The 16511-nt window shown below is 39.3% G+C and overlaps 1 long non-coding RNA gene across 1 annotated transcript in view; it reads right to left on the bottom strand.

Annotated features, from left to right (window-relative positions):
• The window catches only part of LOC132344090 (uncharacterized), a 166792-nt gene that overhangs the window by 83855 nt on the left and 66426 nt on the right, over window positions 1-16511 (bottom strand). Inside the window, exons 2-3 of the long non-coding RNA XR_009493205.1 lie at window positions 3682-3735; window positions 2328-2455 (exon numbers count right to left, since the gene is read on the bottom strand). This is a non-coding gene — a long non-coding RNA (uncharacterized lncRNA). The remainder of the gene's footprint in view (window positions 1-2327; window positions 2456-3681; window positions 3736-16511) is intronic.

Here is a 16511-nt window from a genome sequence, read left to right on the forward strand (position 1 = left end):
AGGAAGACTTTTCATGAGCACGTTTCCCCCTGTAGCTTTCTCTCAAAAAAACAATGATCAGGATGCTTGGGAATTCAGTCTATCCTTCAATGTTTGCATATTCATTTGTATCCACCTGTACTCTGCTGTTGGTCCTGTTCCTTTTCTCAAATCAGTATTGAAAGCATCCTTTGAATTTTAAAACTATTAAAAAAATGATTTTATTTTCTTCATTTTTAAAGATGCTGGAAGCCACTAAAGTATAATTTGGTGCAAAGTTGTCACTCTATGAATCCTTAAGCAAATTCATGTGGAAATGTGTAAACACTCATTTAATGAACCAGATGTTTCTGGGGTCTAAGCTATTCCTTGAGAATAAAAGGAATCTCAGCTGGTAAAGAGTCCGCCTGCAATGCAGGAGACGTGGGTTTGATCCCTGATTTGGGAAGATCCCCTGGAGAAGGAAACAGCTACCTACTCCAGTATTCTGGCTGTAGAGTCCACGGAGTCACAAAAAGTCAGACACGACTGAGTGACTTTCACTTAGGATATTTAGAACTCCTGCATATTTCTTACTCCCTAGGAATAATAATAAACATCCATGTAAGCTGAATTACCAAACACTGACAAGGTAGGGGGAAAGGTTTTCAAATACATTTATCAGCATGATCAATAGAAACAAGATTTAGAAAATCATGTATGTACAGAAGATTATGTTCCATATACCCAAGGGAAAAACTTGTAATAAACTTGACACAGTGCCTGCCTTCAATAAAGTTACTATCTAAGTGAAGATAAGACAAACATCTGAAAAGATAAATAACAAGTGAATGCCACAAATGTTACAGGCAAAACGAGCAGTCCTGGGATGTGGTGATTCATATATAAGAAATATGTATTTGGTCCTGGTCACTGCTTCTGGCACAGAGCTCCTAAAACCCTTAGAATTTCCTAAGTGCTAAGAACAATGAAAGTCTCTTTTTTTATGTTAATGAGGTGACTTCTGGATAGATCCTACAGAGGGGTGTTGATTACCAGGAAAAACAACCAGAAATGGAGGGTTTGAACTTTTAACCCCACCCCCTGACCTCCAGGGAGGGAAGAGGGGCTGGAGGTCAAGTCAACTGTCAATGGCCACTCATTTAATCAATTGATTAAATCATGATACACCTGAAGAAAAACAGGGTCCCAAAGGGAACATGCATGCCACTGTTCACTGCAGTACTGTATACAATTGCCAAGATATGGAAATAACCTAAAAGTCCATCAACAGAGGAACAGATAAACATGTGGTACATGTATACAAGGGAATATTATAAATCCATTCAAAAAGAATGAAATAATGGCATTTGCAGCAACATGGATGGACTCACAAATTGTCATACTGAGTGAATTCAGAGACAGAAAAGTATAAGAAGTTTGGAATTTTTAATTCCATCCCCTGACCTCCAGGGAGAGGAGAGGCTGGAGGCTGAGTCAACTGCCAACAGACAATGATTTAACCAATCGCGCCTATGTAATAATAACCTCAATAAAAGCCCCAAAGGACAGAGTTTGAATCCGTTCTGGGCTGGCAAGCTAGAACACTTCCACATGCCTCCATGTCCCAAAGTCCACCAGAATAGAAGCTTTTCTCCTCAGGACACTGACCTGTATATTTCATCAGCTGCTGCTTCATATCCTTTAATATCATTTATAATGAACCAGTAATCTAGTGAGTAAACTAGTTTCCCGAGTTCTGTGAGCCACCCCAGCAAATAAATGGAATCCAAGGAGAGGGTAGAGGGACCTCTGATTACAGCCAATAGGTCAAAACACGATAAACTGGATTCACGATTGGCATCTGAAGCAGAAAGTAGTCTTGCTGAACTAAGCCCTTAACCTATGGAATCTGATGATGTCCCTGGGTAGATTGTGTCAGAACTGGACTGAATTGTAGGACACTCCCTGGGGTCATAATTGCTTGGTGCTGTGGGGAAAACCTCCACACACTGAAACTGGATGCAGAATCTTAAGTACAGACAAGTAATTTAAGAAAAAAAAAAAGAGTATTATATAATCCCTAGACTGGAAAGTCTTCAAATGTTCTAGCTCAATAACTTACTGATGCTGAGAGTTCACATTTAATAAATGTGTATTATTATACCAGCCCTGTGCAAAGCATTTTGACAATAAATATTGAAAATATACATTCACTGTTTTGCATAACAACTTCAGGAGGTGAGTTTTTGTTTGTTTTGTTTTGTTTTCAAATGAGGAAGCCAAAATTCAGACTGTCTAAATACCTTGTCCAAGACTCCACTTCTAGCAAGAGACAGAGCAGTGATCCAAACTCCAGTCTTTCTTACCTAAGGTCTGTGCTCTCCACGGGGGTAACACTCTTCAACATGAATGGTAACATCCTTGGGTCCTCTCCCCAGTTAAGGAGACTCAACACATTCCCAGTAACTTGTTCCACTGATGGTTCCTGGGGAGCCTAGTAAAGGTTTCATAGAATATTCCAGAAAGAAGGAAACCATAAGTTAATTAAATAGATGCAAATTAAAATTTAGAAAAGTAAATTCCAAACCATGCTTGTAATTTGTAGACTGCAAATTTGTACTGCACTTGGAATAGCCTTTGATTCCTATTCCACTCTTAACTATCAGAGTCAGTTCTACATAACTAAGAACTGCACTTGGAAAAACTGCACTTTTAAAAACTTGGTTTTTATGACATTTAAAAGATAATTGAAGTATGGAGGAAACTATCAGGAGATGAATGCAATATAATCCAAGAGTTATAAATGCAAATTCAGAGAATTTAAATTCATGATTGACAAGGCATACAATGGTTATTACAGACCAATTGACAAAAATCCTTTACTTTTGTGATCTATTTTCCACTCAAGAACAACTTTGTCTAAATCCATTGTTCTCCCTTGAGTTTTATCTTTTATCTTGTTCAACAGTTTATTTAATTTCAAAGACAATTAGATAAGCCAAAGTAATGGCACTACAGATGTATAAATGTATCCTGAGATGAATAAATTATAGACATTTCAATAAGTACCAAATGGAAACTGGGTAGCCTATCCCATCTCCAGATCTCCTGACCCAGGAATTGAACTGGGGTCTCCAGCATTGCAGGCAGATTCTTCACCAACTGAGCTATCAGGGAAGTCTATGAAATGAAAAAGGAGCAGCTGTTTGCTTGAACACAAATGGGTTTGTTGTTTGGAATAATCATCTTTTTTTTTTAACCAAGCACTTTGGCCCCTTTTGTTACTTACTGAACAATTTAAGTGAGCAATTTTTTTTAAATTAATTTTTTTAATTGGAGGCTAATTACTTTACAATATTGTAGTGGTTTTTGAAGTGAGTAATTCTTAATGTACTGGTCTTTAATGTCTATCAGTAAATCTAATGATTTTTCTTTCTCAAGGTTTCTCAATGTTTCTCATTGTCCTTTTTCTTTCTCAATGGCATAGGTATGTGGGTTGACTCTTTATATGTGAGGCTTAAAACCGGAGAAAAATATGACCTCATAGAAAAAAAATACATATATGGCAAGTTTTTCTGCAAATGAAAGAAATATTTTTCAATACAATCTTGCCTCACTTTGTTAGGCCCTTTCCTCTATAGAGACATCAGTTTGACCATGGTGGAGTTTTCTAAAAATACTTGTGGTAAATAAAAAAAACAGGGTTATTGGTTTAAATACCTTTAAAAAAAATTATACCACTTCACTCCTCCAAACAGCAATGGATTCACCATTCTACACAAGAGAGAAAAAAAAAATTTATGACATTGCATTAAATACTTTGCATGATCTGACCACAGTCACACTGATTTGGGTTGGTTACCGGGGACCTTAAATGGTATGATATATACAAAGATCGTTTAAAGGGAAACCAAACAGTGGAGGTTAAGAGTTGGGAGCTAGAGTGCATTAGCTTAGGGTTAAAATGCAGCCCAGCGCTTGCTAGTTTAGCAACTGCAAACAAATTAATTAAAATGCCTAAGCTTTGTTTCCCTCTCTAAATGAGGATAATGATTTTACCTTTTCTATAAGGTCATAAAGAAGATTAAATGAGATAATAAATTCAAGTGCTTGGCTGAGTGCTTGCGTTTATGTTCAGTACGTGTCCTACTCTGCTTCTGTGGCTACGTTACTGTTGTTGTTGCTGGGATTTTTATCATCTTATTCTCATACATTTGCCCTTGAAGTTCCATCTATCTAGAGTGAGTGCTCTTTCATCATCTCTCTGAATGGTCAAATTCTATCAATCACCCAAGACTCAGCTCATCTACCACCTATATCACTGAATTTTGCCTGTCTAGAGAAGTTAATTCTCATTCCTCAAAGACACTGCAATTCTTATCACCAATGATAGACATCTGTACTGAATTTTTACAGGCTTATTTAGGTATTTACCTTTCCATGTATTTCTCAGCTATATTATAGTGAGCTCCCTGAAGGCAGGTACTGTAGTTATTTCTACATCTGACAGTTTCTGTATCTGATACAGAGTCCTTAGCAATGAATATTTGTTGTTCATCTCAAGCTCCTTCCCCACTGGATGAAATGACCGGAGTTAAAGGGCTACATAATCTACTGTGCTGGCATTTATTGTATGTTGCTGTTAATGCTTATTATATCCCATGCATTTGTTCTAAGCACTTTAATGTTTTATTTCCTTTAATCTTCACACTGACTCTATGAAGCAGGTATTTGCAATTCATTTAGATCTGAAGATACTGAGGCACCGAAGGTTAAAAAAAAAAAAATTTCCTAGTGTGAAATAATAGAAATTATATATATTGGTCTCTGCTGGCAGTTCCTGACACAGACATCCTAAAACCCTTGTAATTTTCTGAGTGATAAGAGCACTAAGAGGATCTTTTGTTCTAATACTTGGTCTTTGATCCTAGTTCCTGACCCAGCTCTTAAATCCTTTGGAATTTCCTGGGTGATAGAAGTGTCTTGCTCTAATGAGGCGACTTTTCCTGGGCTCCAAGCTACCTTCAGGATCAAGCTTGGTTACCAAGCCATAATTAGAAGCTAGAAACTTTCCACCTCCCCCTCCTACCCGCCTTTCTCCTGGAAGTGGGAAAGCGGTGGAAACTGAGTTAACTATGGATCATGACTATATAATGAAACCTGCATAAAAGTCACCAGTACAGAGTCTGGAATGTTCTGGGTTGCTGAATATATGGGGTTGCTGGGAGAGTGGCATACCCAGACTCGGCAAGGAAGCTCCACGCCCCTTACCCCACACCTTGCACTATGCACTCACCTCTTCCATCTGGTTGTTCATCTGTATCCTTTTACAAGCAACAGGTTAATGTTAAGTGTTTCCCTAAGTTCTGTCAGACAGTCTACCAAATTATCAAAGCCAAGGAGGAGGTCATGGGAACCCCAATATATCTATAGCTGACCGGTCAGAAATACAGCTGACTAGCTGGGACTTAAATTGGCATCTGAGGGAGCAAGAGAGACAATCCTGTGGGATAAGGGTCTGACCCCTACTGTCAGAATAGAGTTCAACTTCAGGACATCGAGCTGGTGTCAGAGAATTGCTTAATATGTGGAAAATCTACACATCCAAAGTCAGAATTATAGAGTGTGAAGAAGCACAGAGGTGTGTTTTCTTCACACAAAGATTATATAGTCAGTACAAGGCTGAGGGGGCATTCAAACCCAGGCAGACTACCTCTAGACAGACAACATGCTCTTGACCTCTGTTCAATACTATCCACCTACTAAAATATCCAGAGATTACCCGTAACTCACATTACTTACAAGAATAACATTTAAATTGTGTTTAAAAGCACTACAAGATCTGATATTATCATCCTCTCAACTTCTTCGAAGTTGGACTAGAAACCGGGAAGCAGAGAAATAACAGTGGGAGATGTCATTGTCCTACTTGAGGGCTTCTTTTGCAGATTGAGGAAATACGTCCCTATTTTCCAAATCAGAAATCAAGTCTAAACACAACAAGACAGGATATCTTAAATAGGACTGTCATAGTGAAAAACCTGGCATCCATGATGAAAATAATAATACGGAACATATTTTGAAGTAACAGGCACCATCCTAGGCTGTTAAAGTGGGTTTTCTCTTTAATTAAATATATACGGTTACCACTAGGGAGAAAGAGAAGAGCAGCCGGAAAGGCAGGGAGCTGGAGCTTGATGTTCTCCTGGTGCACATACTCTATCTCACACAGAGCCATCCGGTGGGATCACACTGTGATGAGGACGGAGCAGGACAAAAGTATCACCGCCCCATTATCAAGTCTGAACCCAGATAAAAACAGCATTTACCAAACCACAGAAGTAAGCGAAGGTCCTCTTAACCTGGCTAAAAGGAGGGGTTGCCACTCCTTCACCAGTTACTACCTGAGCCTCCTCCATTCCTCTGTCATGCTGCTGCTGCTGCTGCTGCTGCTAAGTTGCTTCAGTTGTGTCCGACTCTGTGTGATCCCAGAGACGGCAGCCCACCAGGCCCCGCCGTCCCTGGGATTCTCTAGGCAAGAACACTGGAGTGAGTTGCCATTTCCTCCTCCAATGCATGAAAGTGAAAAGTGAAAGTGAAGTCGTTCAGTCGCGTCCGACTCTTAGCGACCCCTGGACTGCAGCCTACCAGGTTCCTCCGTCCATGGGATTTTCCAGGCAGGACACCCCACTCCCTAACAGCCTCCAATCCAGAATAAAACTTTGCTTCTTTGAGCCGTCTCCAAAATCGCTTGACAAAAGCCCAAATCCTATCATTTCTTTCTAACACTTCCCTGCTGACATGTTCCAGGGTCCCCAGGATATGTGTTCTTCCTCACTGAAACATGTCAATGAACCAGCTTTGTTCAATCACAAGTTTCTGGTGCTTTGCAGCTGACAGCATTGACACTATTACATCACTAAGTTATTGATGAAGAAACTGGCCTCAGAGAAAATAAATCACTAATTATTCGACTCTAGACTTAAACTCACTTTGCTTTTTTCCTTTTGTTATTTTGTTTCTATTTGGGTATGTTTTTGTTATACAAACTACAGAGACTTCCCTCTGAGCCACTCACTGCATTATACAGTTTCCCAAAGATTACTGTAAATATATATGATAATAGGAGGGCAAGAGAGAACGCTAGTGCCCTCTGCATTCTTATTATGTACTGGCTGCTTTATCTGTATCTCCTATTTCAATCTCACAAGTACTGAGTTGGCCAAGACGTCCCTTATGATTATACAGTGGAAGTGAGAAATAGATTTAGGGCCTAGATCTGATAGATAGAGTGCCTGATGAACTATGGAATGAGGTTCGTGACATTGTACAGGGGACAGGGATCAAGACCATCCCCATGGAAAAGAAATGCAAAAAAGCAAAATGGCTGTCTGGGAAGGCCTTACAAATAGCTGTGAAAAGAAGAGAAGTGAAAAGCAAAGGAGAAAAGGAAAGATATAAGCATCTGAATGCAGAGTTCCAAAGAATAGTAATAAGAGATAAGAAAGCCTTCCTCAGCAGTCAATGCAAAGAAATAGAGGAAAACAACAGAATGGGAAAGACTAGAGATCTCTTCAAGAAAATTAGAGATACCAAGGGAACATTTCATGCAACGATGGGCTCGATAAAGGACAGAAATGGTATGGACCTAACAGAAGCAGAAGATATCAAGAAGAGGTGGCAAGAATACACAGAAGAACTGTACAAAAAAGATCTTCACGATCCAGATAATCATGATGGTGTGGTCACTGACTTAGAGCCAGACATCCTGGAATGTGAAGTCAAGTGGGCCTTAGAAAGCATCACTATGAACAAAGCTAGTGGAGGTGATGGAATTCCAGGTGACCTATTTCAAATCCTGAAAGATGATGCTGTGAAAGTGCTGCACTCAATATGCCAGCAAATTTGGAAAAACCCCAAAGAAAGGCAATGCCAAAGAATGCTCAAACTACCACACAATGGCACTCATCTCACACTAGTAAAGTAATGCTCAAAATTCTCCCAGCCAGGCTTCAGCAATATGTGAACTGTGAACTTCCTGATGTTCAAGCTGGTTTTAGAAAAGGCAGAGGAACCAGAGACCAAATTGCCAACATCTGCTGGATCATGGAAAAAGCAAGAGAGTTCCAGAAAAACATCTATTTCTGCTTTATTGACTATGCCAAAGCCTTTGATTGTGTGCATCACAATAAACTGTGGGAAATTCTGACAGAGATGGGAATACCAGACCACCTGATCTGCCTCTTAAGAAACTTGTATGCAGGTCAGGAAGCAACAGTTAGAACTGGACATGGAACAACAGACTGGTTCCAAATAGGAAAAGGAGTACATCAAGGGTGTACATTGTCATCCTGCTTATTTAACTTATATGCAGAGTACATCATGAGAAACGCTGGACTGGAAGAAACACAAGCTGGAATCAAGATTGCCGGGAGAAATATGGATAACCTCAGATATGCAGATGACACCACCGTTATGGCAGAAAGTGAAGAGGAACTCAAAAGCCTCTTGATGAAAGTGAAAGTGGAGAGTGAAAAAGTTGGCTTAAAGCTCAACATTCAGAAAACGAACATCATGGCATCCGGTCCCATCACTTCATGGGAAGTAGATGGGGAAACAGTAGAAACAGTGTCAGACTTTATTTTTCTGGGCTCCAAAATCACTGCAGATGGTGACTGCAGCCATGAATTAAAAGACGTTTACTCCTTGGAAGGAAAGTTATGACCAACCTAGACAGTATATTCAAAAGCAGAGACATTACTTTGCCAACAAAGGTCCATCTAGTCTAGGTTTTTCCTGTGGTCATGTATGGATGTGAGAGTTGGACTGTGAAGAAGGCTGAGCACCAAAGAATTGATGCTTTTGAAGTGTGGTGTTGGAGAAGACTCTTGAGAGTCCCTTGGACTGCAAGGAGATCCAATCAGTCCATTCTGAAGGAAATCAGCCCTGGGATTTCTTTGGAAGGAATGATGGTAAAGCTGAAACTCCAGTGTTTTGGCCACCTGATGTGAAGAGTTGACTCATTGGAAAAGACTCTGATGCTGGGAGGGATTGGGGGCAAGAGGAGAAGTGGACGACAGAGGATGAGATGGCTGGATGGCATCACTGACTCAATGGACGTGAGTCTGAGTGAACTCGGGGAGTTGGTGATGGACAGGGAGGCCTGGCGTGCTGTGATTCACGGGGTCACAAAGAGTCGGACATGACTGAGCGACTGAACTTAACTGAACTGAACTGACTAAATGATGTTGCAGGAAAACCCAAATTTTTTTTTACCAATCCAATATGTACAACAATCCTTTGAAGAAGCTCATTCAACAACTGAAAAAAATCTGTATATCAATGGTAAGCAATTTCTCAAGACTAGCGAGTTTTAAAAATTTAACCTACCTGTGCAAGTGCTTAGTCGCTCAGTCAGGCCCAACTCTCTGCAGCGCCATGGGCTGTAGCCTGTCAGGCTACCTGGTCCATGGAATTTTCCAGGCAAGAATAGTGGAGCAGGTTGTCATTTCTTACTCCAGGGGATCTTCCCAACCCAAGGATGGAACTTGTGTCTCCTACATCTCCTGCATGGGAAGACAAATTCCTTACCACTAGAGCCACTTGGGAAGCCCTAACTTAGCTATGCTGCTGCTGCTAAGTCGCTTCAGTCGTGTCCAACTCTGTGTGATTCCAGAGATGGCAGCCCACCAGGCGCTCCCATCCCTGGGATTCTCCAGGCAAGAACACTGGAGTGGGTTGCCATTTCTTCTCAAATGCATGAAAGTGAAAAGTGAAAGTGAAGTCGCTCAGTCGCGTCTGACTCTTCGTGACCCCATGGACTGCAGCCTACCAGGCTCCTCCGTCCATGGGATTTTCCAGGCCAGCGTACTGGAGTGGGTTGCCATTGCCTTCTCCAAACTTAGCTATACCAGCTATCTTATTCTCACATGCCCACACCATACTGGAATAGCCCATGTCTGGAAAGGAGTTAGGCCAACTTTCTCTGTAAGCACCATCTGGTCTGGCCTCATGCTTAATTCCGGATAAAGTTCAGCAGCAAACATATACTCTGCATGCACTCGCTTTATATTCCAGTTGCTGTTCAGTTTTTCACACAAGTTTTAGAACAGAACCCTCTCTATTTCTGCCTCTAAAATCTACTAAAATCAACCTGATTTTGAGAGCATGTTGAGAGTATCTTGGTTATCATGGCAGAACATTTACTCTAACACAAATAATGGCACTGGCTTGAGAGTTTCTAGCCAAGATGGGAACTAGCAAAATAAAATATGCTATTTCAAGAAGTGGTATACATGCAATATATACTATCAACAACTACTAATTAAATTACCCTTGTCCTAAAGAGACACTTTCATTCTCCTGAACTATAATTGGAGGATCTTAGGTTACTGGGATGCTTCTGTCCCAAAAGCATACTAAGTCCTGGTTTCATTTACCTTCCTGCTTTTAACAAAATCATTTTCAGTAAAAAAAGGCAAAAGAAGAAAAGAAAACAGAAACAAAATATATCTCATATGCCTCATCCTCTTATCAGTTTTCAAAAGCTGATTCTTTGTTGAAGAACTACTCAAACCTGCATTTGAACAGGAGTTCACTGCAGATAGCAATAAGAACTGTAGACATTATTAAGTTAACTCCTTATTTCTTAGACTCTGATAATCTGCACATCAGCATAGCTAAAGTAAATGCTGAAGTTATAGGCAAAACAAAAGCGTTTCACTTTTCAGACTTGTTTAAGATGAAATCATAGTACAACATTTTTGAACTATAACTAGAATTCAAGTTCTACATATCTTCAAGAAGACAACATCACTAGTAATGCCAGCATTTCTACACTGATTTTTCAAATTTACTGATGTAGATAAAGGGTATAAATATGTACTAAGATGACATTTTCCTGAAAATAAAAACACTACATAAATTACATGAAGTAGCAAACCTTTATGTCATATATACAGCCATTTATACTTTGTATCAATGTATAAAACACTCATATATATATATATATTCAATAATGTAACTTTCAATGAAATCATAATTGATTTCTAAGTGTCACTGAGTCGTAAAGTCTGAGTCATGATTTCACTTTAAATTTGACAGTACAATGCAAAAGAAGCACGGAAGCCAAGAGGTCTCACAATTTACGAAGCATTCCAGGCAGCTATGTGGTTTTCCTTCCAATAATGAGCACTCAAGATCAAGCCTTACAACTGACACTTTTACACATTTAATGAAGATATAGGATTGTGGAATAGCAAGTTTTTCATTTGTACTTTCATTAATATATTTCTCATTTTTTCACTAGTGAATACAGAAAAACTCAATATAAAGGTGGTGATCATTCAGAGATGTGGCAAGGTTTGCTGCAACGGAGCCCCCAGTACTAACATTAAGTGGATGGCTCACAGCAGCAGCTATAAAGGAACTGAATTTAATATTCTGGGACTCAAGTCTGGGAATGCAGTTCCATAGACTCAGAATTAAGGATCACCTCATTTCTTAAAAGCAATAAGGGATAAAGAAATAGGAAAGGACTACATTAAAAGGCCAACATAATCCTGGATTCAGTGTAAGAGCCCCGTAGAAATTAGACATTTTGATTAGTGGACACTAGAAACACTACGAAGACCAGAAGGCCTGGAAAGTAGGGTCTGATACAACATGGACATACTTACAATGATTAGACATTTTGGGATGAAACTTGCTTCAAAAATTGAAGAGGACTTAATATTTGGAATTCTGTTCTTATTTCCTGTGTTACCATTTTTTCATATTTCAGTAAACTCATAGAAATTTTTTATTCTAGACATAGGGCTCAATTTACATTCTCACCAACAGTGCATTAGGGCTCTTTTTTCTTTACACCCACACACACCAACAGCTCTTAACTCACGTGTTTTGCTGACACTCGTGCTAACAAGTGTAACATGGTATCTCATTATAGCTTCGATTTGCATTTCCCTGATGACTAGTGATGTGGAGCATCTTTTCACCTGTCTCTTGGTCATTTATATGTTTTCTTTGGAAACATGTCTATTCAGATTCTCTGTCCATTTCCTTATCAGACTATTTGTTTTTCTTGCTATTAAGTTGTATGAGTTACTTATATATTTTGAATATTAACCTTTTATCTGATACATAGTTATGATGGTTCTTCCAGTCCATTCAGAGACCACAGTGATAAATGGTAAAAGAAAAATAAAAGGGGAAGTGACTGATAAGGAATGATGGGGAGTGATACAGTAATACAATGTGATAAGTGCTATGACGGAGTTAAAGCAAGACAAGGAGTAATTGGGAGGCGTTTTATTCTAGTTTGGGCAGTTGGATAAAGCTCCCAAAAGATCATATTCAGCTGAAATGAACTGACTGAAAAAAAAGCAAGTCTTGAAAAATTCTGGAGGAAGAGACCTGTAGGAAGAGAAAGCAGCTAGTGCCATACATCTCAGGAAGGAAGAAATTCAGTATATTTGAGAAGAGGAGGCCAGCCAAGTTCCCAAAAGGAGAATGGGGGGCTGGGGGTGATGTGAGATGAAATCAGGGAGGCAAGAAAGTGTAGATAGGAGTAAGGTCAAACTCAGGATTTTAGATTCAAGTATAAAGGGAAATCAATAGAGGGTTTTCCCAGGCTGTAGTTGGATCTTATTTATGTTTCTCATAGAACTGAAGCAGGGAAAAGAGCCTTATCAGGGAGATCAGACAGTAGAAATTACAGGCGTATTAAAGGGAGAATGGAATGCCTTGAACCAAGTAGTGGAAATAGTGGAAATGTGGAGCTGGATAGATTTGGGGTGTGTTCTCCAGGTGGAGGTAACAGGCACTGCTGATAACCTACACCAGGAACATTTATTCCTTTTAATTATTTCTGTGTCTCATAAGAATTAATTTGCAGTGTTTGTGATTTGGTAAAAAAAACAAAAACAAACAAAAAAAAAAAAACAGCGTTTCTTTCAGATGTTTTAAATCTGTTTGAAAGCTGGTTAATCCTACTGTATACCTATGGCCAAACTATAAATTATACTCCATGGATATTTCAGACATTGCAAAGTTACCAATTAAAATATGACTAGCTAAACAAAGATTACTTTGATAATAGTTATGTCTGTATTTTTTTTCTTTGTTAAAAAAGTAAAATTCTGGTGATTAGTTTGAGGATGTTTAATAGTTTAATAACATTTATTAAAGTATGTTAGGGAAAAAAATAGTAAATTTCACTCCACCAAAAACAATATGCACTGACAATAAATTTTGGAAGATTCATAAAGAATAACTAATCTGAAACTCTGTTACAATGAATCCTCAATATGTAGATATGAGAGACGGTTTTTTGTTTTGTTCTGTTTTGTTTTAGTTTTAGGCAAAAAAGAAAACAATGAATGGCTAGTAAAACTGCCACAACAATCTGGTTTTATTTTATTGTAAATTACAAAGAAAAGGAAAAAACTTTTTCGAGTTCTCCTATCTACACACTAAAAATAGCGACAGAGTTTGTTTGATAGCATGCCATCCCCATTTAACATAAGTTTAAAGGCACCCAATAATAGTAATCATTTAGAAGGCATCCATCAGAAAATTTCCCATTGCTATTCATTTTATTAGTTCAGTTGAGTAGAAACAATAGCAGCCTTGCATTTAAGAAAGTTAATGATGGGTTTGTTTTCTTTTTAACAAGGAAGAAAGAAAGAAAGCTGAAATGCACACTGTTGTTGGAGTGAAAACAAAGAAAACTCATCAAAGCAACCAGGAAGGCCACCCTGGAAACAAAGGATTCAGGGCCTAGATATTGGTCACAACAGGATGCCTTCAAATCCTTGGGGAAAAGTCGAGAACACGGAACAGTGAATTTGGCTAATTGTTCAGCACTCCACACACTGATGTCAAGAGCACACTTCTGACCCAAATTCTGATTAGTTAGTATCTAGTTTAGACTTTGAGATAGATCATCAAATTCATTCTTGCCAAAATCTTCCAGGCATGGTTATGATACTTTGTTTGACCTCAGACAATAACTATTCTTGAAATCATCAAACTGATTTCCTTTTTTCTATCTCCAGTGCTCTTTAAGTCAGAGAGTGTCCTTTTGTTGTGTCATGACTGAACAACAATAAACAACTGGACTCTTGACTTTAAACAGAGGCTTGCTTTTCACTTGAGTATAGAATTTCCATCTTTAATGATCCTGGAGAAGTTCCTACCATCTGGGCAGTAGATGCAGAGTCATGTATTTAGAGTATGGACAGGCTGCCGGTTGCAATCAGAAAGCCATGTGACACTGTAACTGAGATACAGGGCAAAATGTAATAATTCTACATTTAGTAGCACTCTTACCGTGTATTAGAAATCACAGGCAAGGAGAGATTGATTTCATAAGTGCAACTTGGCCAGGAGGAAAAATGGAATTTTAAAATAGCACTATAACAATTTTTTTTTCCTTCTGAGTATTCAATTTATCCTGATAATTTGAGCAATGAGCCTGGGCAAGCTCAGAGAAGAGTATTAGTACCTTTGTTGAATGTGTCAGTGCTGCAGATATTCATATCAAAATATCAAATCAAGAACCTACAATTAAATATACTAATCAAGCCAGTCAACCCTAAAGGAAATCAATCCTGAATATTCATTGGAAGGACTGATGCTGAAGTTGAAACTCCAATATTGTGGCCACCTGATGTAAAGCACTGACTCATTGGAAAAGACCCTGATGCTGGGAAAGATTGAAGGCAGGAGGAGAAGGGGATGACAGAGGAGAGAGGGTTGGATGGCATCACTGACTTGATGGACATGAGTTTGAGCAAGCTCTGGGAGTTGGTGATGGACAGCCTGGCGTGCTGTAGTCTATGGGGTCACAAAGACTTGGGTATGACTGAGCTACTGAACTGAAGAATTCATAGGCAGAAGTAAAGAGAGTATTTCGTGTTCATCATGGGGCCTCCCCAGTGGCTCAGACAGTTAACAATCTGCCTGTAATGAAGGAAATGTGGGTTCAATCCCTGAGTTGGGAATATCCCATGGAGGAGGAAATGGCAACCCACTCTAGTATTCTTGCCTGGACAATCCCAAGGACAGAGCGCCTGGTGGGTCCATAGGGTCACAAAGAGTCAGACACAACTGACACTTTCATTTTCACGAAGCTGGATTTCTTCCATGACTAAACATAACTGCCTTCGAAAATAATGACGAAAACACTAATAATGATCCTTTTTTTCTCTATCTCACCCATTTGCTGCAACATTTCCTGTCCCTTCTACAACCCTTCTGTTCCCGTCATTTCTGAAGTTCAGAAAATACAGCATCACTGTGACTTCAGACAGAAAGACCTTCATTTTCTTCACTTAGATTGACTGTATTTGTTTATTTCCTAAAATGCTCATTTCGCTTAGGAAGAGACACAAGTTGATGACAGGTGAAATTACAGTTTCCTTGTGTCGTCATCTAACAATTTATTCTAGGTCTGCTAATTCTCATGATGCCCTACTAGAGAAATAATTAAAAGACAATGAAATTTTTAGAAATGCTAATCAAGTATACTATATCACTGTCAGATTCAAAATATATCAGTTCTTATTTTTCACAAGATTTAAGAGGCTCTCTTTCTGTACAGTTTAGTAATAAGAAAAGTTGCAAAGAATAACAGCCAAGGATGAGAATTAGCAGCCATAAAATTAAATGAGGTTAAAAATTAAAAACTCTAAATGGTAACTAGACTACTCTGCATAGACATTTTGAAGGGATAAAGAAAAGCTCTCAGCAGACTGGCAAACTCACAAAGGCAAGTCAGTGACTAAGGATCAGTAATCAGCTCACTGGAATGCAACCCTCTGGGAAACTTCACCCAAAAGAAAACCTGCCTGGCCACATGGTTAGGAAGGAAACTGGCATTCTGAAAATGCTACTGAAGGCAGCACCAGGAGATGCAAACCATATGGCATATTTAGAGATGTTTTCCATTCATATTCATGTATTAAAGGTTCTGAGATTTCTGCAAAAGAATGTGTTTAATTTTACTTAACCCAATATTTTCCATGCTTATTTCAGCAAGCTCAGTTCAGTCTCTCAGCCGAGTCCGACTCTTGAGACCCCATGAATCGCAGCAGGCCAGGCCTCCCTGTCCATCACACACTCCCTGAGCGACTCAAGACTCACATCCATCGAGTCAGTGATGTCATCCAGCCATCTCATCCTCTGTCGTCCACTTCTCCTCCTGCCCCCAATCCCTCCCAGCATCAGAGTCTTTTCCAATGAGTCAACTCTTCGCATGAGGTGGCCAAAGTACTGGAGTTTCAGCTGTAGCATCATTCCTTCCAAAGAAATCCCAGGGCTGATCTCCTTCAGAATGGACTGGTTGGATCTCCTTGCAGTCCAAGGGACTCTCAAGAGTCTTCTCCAACACCACAGTTCAAAAGCATCAATTCTTCGGCGCTCAGCCTTCTTCACAGTCCAACTCTCACATCCATACATGACCAAGGAAAAACCATAGCCTTGACTAGACGAACCTCTGTTGGCAAAGTAATGTCTCTGCTTTTGAATATGCTATCTAGGTTGGTCAT

The sequence above is a fragment of the Bos taurus genome, chromosome 27 (assembly GCF_002263795.3).
Source record: "Bos taurus isolate L1 Dominette 01449 registration number 42190680 breed Hereford chromosome 27, ARS-UCD2.0, whole genome shotgun sequence".
Lineage (NCBI taxonomy): Eukaryota > Metazoa > Chordata > Mammalia > Artiodactyla > Bovidae > Bos > Bos taurus.